This window comes from Cicer arietinum, chromosome 4 (assembly GCF_000331145.2).
Source record: "Cicer arietinum cultivar CDC Frontier isolate Library 1 chromosome 4, Cicar.CDCFrontier_v2.0, whole genome shotgun sequence".
NCBI lineage: Eukaryota > Viridiplantae > Streptophyta > Magnoliopsida > Fabales > Fabaceae > Cicer > Cicer arietinum.
The window spans coordinates 65390567-65397778 of NC_021163.2; the positions used below are offsets into that span (position 1 = coordinate 65390567).

A 7212-nucleotide genomic window follows, 5' to 3' on the forward strand; every position below is an offset into this window, starting at 1 on the left:
TGTTCCACTATAATATTATTTAATATTAATTTTGACACATTAAATTCAATTAATATAGTAGTTCCATAATTATAAATTTTCTGTCATCTTTTTATTTTTTTAAATTTATGATTAAATATTAATTGTTACGTTTCTTAATAATAGTACAAATTAAGTAGTAATGACCAAATCGGAATTGATTTTAAACAATTAATATTGGCCTGTAATTTACTAAAATTTTCTTTTTCACTGTTTCATTACAAACAAATATTTTGCAAATATTTAAAACTAAAATGAAAAAGAAAAATACAGCTATTCAGATTTGGAATCATTAATTGAATCGAGAAATACTTCTAAAAAAATGTACCATATCTAACATTAAAATACTTCTAAAAATACACATCTAACATTAATTGATGAAAAAATGAAATATGTTTTTAATAAAATAATAACTTAAAATGAAAATATTAGTTAAGTAAAAAATGAAAATATTTTTTAATAAAATAATTACTTAAAAAATATCAATTATATTTAGCATTGAATACTAGAAAAGATATTATCTCTTTTTGATAATGTGTATTTATGGAGGAAAAAGAGCTAGTATATATAAATACCCTAATGTGGTTGGAGAGTGAGTATATCATAAGAAAATTAGAAGTGAATAGTAACTAAAATGGATAAGCTATTGTGGACAAGATTAGTGACTTTTTTTCTTATTTTATTTTTTAACAGAGTTATATCTATTGCAGCAAATGCCAATGCAAAATATCCGGCAGCGTTTGCATTTGGGGACTCAATTCTTGATACTGGAAATAATAACAATCTTTTAACAATGTCTAAGTGCAATTTACCTCCCTATGGAAAAGATTTTTATGGAGGTGTGGCTACGGGAAGATTCGGAAATGGCAGAGTTCTATCTGATCTGATAAGTAAGTCTTATATGTAACTAGCATATTTAGTGAATAAAAAAAACAATTTATCTTTATTTATATTTCAATTTTTCATTTTCTAAAAAGATTTAATTTTTTTATTGGTTAAAAAAACTAATTCTTTTAAATCATTATATGATATTATGTATCTTCTATTACACGTTAAAACAATTTGCATGCTCATATATATATATATATATATATATATATATATATATATATATTGGTATATCTAAATACTTATGTAACTTTGATTGTGTTTACAAATGATATGATAAGAATAAGAATGAGTTTTGTGTGTTAATTTAGCGGCGGCTATGGGAGTAAAAGACACTTTGCCAGCATATCTGAATGTAAACTTACAAGCTCAAGACCTTCCTACTGGAGTATGTTTTGCATCAGGTGGTTCTGGCCTTGATGATATGACCGCAAACGTTCAAGTACGTAGTAATAATATTATTAATTAATTATTTTCAATCAATATTTGTTATCTTAAATTAATTATATATATAATGAATAATATGGTGTGCAGAATGTTATAACAATGGGCGCTCAACTGAAAAATTTTCAAGACTATATAGGAAAGCTGAGAGCAGCTGTTGGAGCAGATAATGCATCTAGTATCATATCCAACGCTTTGTATGTGATATCAGGAGGAAACAATGACGTGGCAATCACTTATACTTTTACATACAAACATTTCATTTCTTTTCCTCGGCAAGTCAAAGTTTTCTTAAGGTGATCTATAAGCCAATTCCATTTCAATAATATTCATTAGTTAATGTTGATTATTAATTTAATTTATGGATTGATTGATGAAAACAGAGTTTATATCAATTAGGAGCACGACATGTGTGGGTTCTAAGTACACTACCATTGGGATGCTTACCGGCAGCTAGAACAACGGGAGGACCATTAAGATTATGTGTAGATTACGAGAATATGTTTGCGCAACAATTCAATGGCATGTTAGCTAGTGGGGTTTCTAGTCTTAAAGCCACCCTTCCCGATTATGATGTTAAATTTGTTGATGTCTATTCTCCTATGCTTCGACTCGTAATGAATCCTTCCGCTTCAGGTAATTCCTTCAATTTCATTACTACTCTATTATTAAATTAATATATTAGTTTGTACAAAATAATTGATTAAATACTTATTTTCAGGATTCGAAAACGCTTCGAACGGGTGTTGTGGAACAGGGACGATGGAAATGGGACCAATGTGTAATATGTTCACTTTTCAATGTCCAAATACATCATCCTACTTTTTCTGGGATGCTGCTCATCCTTCAGAGAGGGCTTATAAGCTTACTCTTGCTTTGATTCTACAAAATCTAAATTACGATCTTACCAGTTATAGTATTTCCAAGGCTCTTGGTCCTTTGAATGTAACAAGTCTTAATTTAATTTAATTGATAATTTTCATTTGTATGAAAATTTTTACTATGTATTTATCCAAAGAAAGTAAATAAAATGGACTAATTAATGTTTTGTAATTCTTGGTTTTTTTTTTCTTTCCAATATCCTATTTTCTAAAAAAAATACTAATCTACTCTCTTTTCAACACTATATACCAATATATCATTTTTCTCCCTTACAAGTCGTCTTTGCAAACGGCGACTTCCTTAAAGAAGTTCGCGTTTGCAAAGACGCTTTCTTTAAGTCATTTTTCAACAACAAAAAATCAATTTTTTTTCAAATAAAAAACAAATTATATATATTTAACTGTGGCTAACTACCAGTTTTTTTGTAGTGTAACTCAACTGACAAAATGTCGATATTATTAGGTTGGACGTACACTTATATATAAGCGCTATTAAAGATGACACTTATGTTTTTAATATTGTTTTTTTTATAAGCGCTATTAAAATAAACGCGCCTCAACTTTTCCTTCTCTATCTATGCTAACTAAAGTCATATTGTATCGATCAAACCCTTTTTTTTTTCTTTCTCAAAACAAACATACCAACCATCTTAATCACAAACCTAGTGAACTCAAACTCGATTACTATTTCAACCCAAACTCGATTGTCTCCATTGTTTCAAAATCGATCGCCTCCATTATATTCATAAGGTTTAATTGCATTTTTTATCCCTCTATTTTAGTTGAATCGCGAAAGTAGTCCCCCTTTTTGTTTTTCTCCAGTTTTGGTCCCCCAAATAGAACTTTGGTCCAAAACTTGATGAAATTTCATTTTTTAAAGCTGCACTGCACCATTTATGATCATAGATTTCAGGTACAATTGTTGCACATGAGATCTTGAGATATGGTGTGATTTAAATAAATGCAAAAAAAAAAAAATGAAATTTCATCAAGTTTTGGATCAAAATTATGTTTGAGGGACCAAAACTAGGGAGAAATAAATGTGGGGGGGGCTGGATACAACTCACTATTGTGACAATCTCAATTTTTTTTCTTTGTCTACTCCTATGTTTGTTCATGTTGATGGATAATCTCAGATTTCTTTCACATGCATGTCTTATAGTTTAGAGTAAAAACAATAGTATATATGTTATAAACGAATGAGGCTGATTGCAGAACTTCAAGATATTTTGACAAGGTATTATGTTATATAACATGTTGTCCTAATACTTTTAGGAATTAAAAAAACTTTATAATAGAAAAATTTAAGACAAAATTATGTATTTTGTATGAATGATACTCCCTTGAGTTTTGTATTAAAAATTTATATATGTTTCTTATGTTCAGATTATTTTAATTTGTCTATTTTTAAGTTTATATATTTTCGCGATTCAGCTAAAATAAGGGGACCAAAACTGAAATTAAGCTTATTTATAATCGATTGCCTCTATTGTTCTCACATTCAAAATCATCAATCGCCATCCATCGTTCAAACTCGATCGTCTCTTTCAACCTAATCGCTTTTGTAATTAATCGTCTTCCTCATCAACCTCTTCGCTCCACTGTCATCAACTTTTATGTTGCTGGATACAACTCACTATTGTGACAATCTCAATTTTTTTTCTTTGTCTACTCCTATGTTTGTTCATGTTGATGGATAATCTCAGATTTCTTTCACATGCATGTCTTATAGTTTAGAGTAAAAACAATAGTATATATGTTATAAACGAATGAGGCTGATTGCAGAACTTCAAGATATTTTGACAAGGTATTATGTTATATAACATGTTGTCCTAATACTTTTAGGAATTAAAAAAACTTTATAATAGAAAAATTTAAGACAAAATTATGTATTTTGTATGAATGATACTCCCTTGAGTTTTGTATTAAAAATTTATATATGTTTCTTATGTTCAGATTATTTTAATTTGTCTATTTTTGGGGGGGACTATTTTCGCGATTCAGCTAAAATAAGGGGACCAAAACTGAAATTAAGCTTATTTATAATCGATTGCCTCTATTGTTCTCACATTCAAAATCATCAATCGCCATCCATCGTTCAAACTCGATCGTCTCTTTCAACCTAATCGCTTTTGTAATTAATCGTCTTCCTCATCAACCTCTTCGCTCCACTATCATCAACTTTTATGTTGCTGGATACAACTCACTATTGTGACAATCTCAATTTCTTTCCATTTGTTTACTTCTATGTTTGTTCATGTTGATGGACAATCTCAGTTTTCTTTCACATGCATGTCTTATAGTTTAAGGTAAAAATAGTAGTATATATGTTATCAACGAATGAGGCTGATTGCAGAACTTCAAGATATTTTGACAAGGTATTATGTTATATAAAATATTGTCCTAATACTTGTGGGAATTAAAAAAAATTTATAATAGAAAAGTTTAAGACAAAATTATGTATTTTATATGAATGATACTCCCTTGATTTTTGTATAAAAAATTTATATATGTTTCTTATGTTTAGATTATTTGGTTTGTCTATTTTACGTTTATATACTTATATGATTTTTTTAAAAGTTTCACGACTACAATTCTTTTGATTTGCTTGTTTTTGTTTTTATAAGTTTCACATTTTGGATTGGATGCAAATATGTTTTTCTAAAGACAATTTAATCGAACTGAATGAGGATTGAACTAGTTATATGGTATGTAATTTTTGGGGTGAGATTTTATCTTTTTAGCGTCATCATTAATAGTGCTTATAAAAGCTATGAAAGACCAAAATAAATGATATTATACATTTATTAACATATTTTTGTTTTTTTAATGAAAATAATAATTTTGAATATTTTATTAAACCATAATTAAATGTCTCACATTTTTTATTTTTGTATTTCTAATTTATTATTTTATTAATATTTTTAAAATACTGGGATTAATTAGGTGTCAACATTAACCATTTTAGCATTTATGTGTATAATAATATAATTAAAATATCTCATTTTGAATTTTATAGTATCATATTAATCGTCTTGCTCATCAACCTCTTCGCTCCACATCTCATCAACTTTTATGTTGCTGGATACAACTCACAATTGTGACAATCTCAATTTTTTTCCTTTGTCTACTCCTATGTTTGTTCACGTTGATGGATAATCTCAGATTTCTTTCACATGCATGTCTTATAGTTTAGAGTAAAAACAATAGTATATATGTTATAAACGAATGAGGCTGATTGCAGAACTTCAAGATATTTTGACAAGGTATTATGTTATATAACATGTTGTCCTAATACTCTTAGGAATTAAAAAAAACTTTATAATAGAAAAATTTAAGACAAAATTATGTATTTTGTATGAATGATACTCCCTTGATTTTTGTATTAAAAATTTATATATGTTTCTTATGTTTAGATTATTTTAATTTGTTTATTTTTAAGTTTATATATTTATATGATTTTTTTAAAAGTTTCACGACTACAATTCTTTTGATTTGCTTGTTTTTGTTTTTATAAGTTTCATATTTTGGATTGGATGCAAATATGTTTTTCTAAAGACAATTTAATCGAACTGAATGAGGATTGAACTAGTTATATGGTATGTAATTTTTGGGGTGAGATTTTATCTTTTTAGCGTCATCATTTATAGTGCTTATAAAAGCTATGAAAGACCAAAATAAATGCTATTATACATTTATTAACTTATTTTTTGTTTTTTTTAATGAAAATAATAATTTTGAATATTTTATTAAACCATAATTAAATGTCTCACATCTTTTAGAGCGCTTTTTCAAAAAAAAAAAAGTGATGTAGTATCTAGCGCTGTAAAAAGATACAACAGCGCTTTTTAAAATAAAAAAAAACGCTATAAAATAGGTAGATATATTGCGTGCTTGTTATACTCGTTTTACAGCGCTTTTTGGAAAAAGCGATGTAAATGATGCATTCAATAGATGCATTATTATGCACCTATTACAACGTTTTTTTTCAAAAAGCGCTGTAAAAGGTGCAAACAATAGATGCATTATTATGCACCCATTACATCGCTTTTTGAAAAAGCGTTGTAAAAAGTGCATAATAATGCATCTATTGTTTGTACCTTTTACAGCACTTTTAGTTTTATTAAAAAATGATGTAAATGGAATTTTTTAAAAACGCTTTTTGGTTTTTTATGGCATTTTTTTAGAAAGCGCTGTCTTTTAATTTTTTTTCCAAAATTATTTTCATTCGGAATCAGTTTACACAATCAGTACACAACAAAATAGAACTATATAACTTTATAAGTTAACTTTATAACTTTACATATTTACACAATCAGTTGACAACATATTCATATACATATTCACCTATTGACAACAACACATAACTATATACATATTTATATAACTACATATTCACAAATTTTCAAATGTGCCCTATTCATATACATATAACTATTAGAACTACACAGAACATAACTACCATATATTCATATAACTATCCCTTGCAGCATGCAATTTCCCAGCAAATCAAATAATTTTCATTTCAATCACATACTGACACCAGCCTTCATTTCTTTCAATTAGATCTCTTGCAGAGTATGTTGGACTGGAATTGTCAAAGTACTGTGCGATATAAAAATTGAACATAAATAAGTTAAAATCAAATATATACATAGTTTATATATGAAAATCAAATAATGAAAATATCGTACCGTTTCTGGGATTATAGTTTGATTCATATCAACAATCTCCTTCATGAATCGCAATATATAGTACCCACAGTCGATGTTGTTAGTTTGACGAGAGCACTATAAAATAAAACATATAAGTCAATAAATATTTGTGCATTGATTGTAAATGAAATTTTAAAGGCATATATTTCAAACCTTTATTGGAATCCATGTGATGTTATTTGACTTTTGCTACGACCCTATAGCACCTCTTTGAGCTCGAAAAACTGGTAAAGCCCTATCGAATAAATAAATGTGATTATTATAGC

At 27.6% G+C, this 7212-nt stretch overlaps 1 pseudogene; it reads left to right on the top strand.

The window, feature by feature from the left end:
• Positions 1-639: 639 nt before the first annotated feature.
• Positions 640-2378, top strand: LOC101492758 (GDSL esterase/lipase At1g23500-like; annotated as a pseudogene).
• Positions 2379-7212: the final 4834 nt, after the last annotated feature.